This window comes from Bison bison, unplaced genomic scaffold (assembly GCF_000754665.1).
Source record: "Bison bison bison isolate TAMUID 2011002044 unplaced genomic scaffold, Bison_UMD1.0 scf7180017847306, whole genome shotgun sequence".
In the NCBI taxonomy this organism is placed as follows: domain Eukaryota; kingdom Metazoa; phylum Chordata; class Mammalia; order Artiodactyla; family Bovidae; genus Bison; species Bison bison.
The window spans coordinates 8,947-9,396 of NW_011477879.1; positions in this window are offsets into that span (position 1 = coordinate 8,947).

The window sequence follows — 450 nt, forward strand, 5'->3', positions numbered from 1 at the left end:
CCACTGGAAAAACCATAGCCTTGACCAGACGTACCTTTGTTGGCAAAGTAATGTCTCTGCTTTTGAATATGCTATCTAGGTTGGTCATAACTTTTCTTCCAAGGAGTAAGCGTCTTTTAATTTCATGGCTGCAGTCAACATCTGCAGTGATTTTGGAGCCCCAAAAAATAAAGTCTGAAACTGTTTCCACTGTTTCCCCATCTACTTCCCATGAAGTGATGAGACCAGATGCCATGATCTTCGTTTTCTGAATGTTGAGCTTTAAGCCAACTTTTTCACTCTCCTCTTTCACTTTCATCAAGAGGCTTTTTAGTTCCTCTTCATTTTCTGCCATAAGGATGGTGTCATCTACATATCTGAGGTTATTGATATTTCTCCCAGCAATCTTGATTCCAGCTTGTGCTTCTTTCAGCCCAGCGTTTCTCATGATGTACTCTGTATATAAGTTAA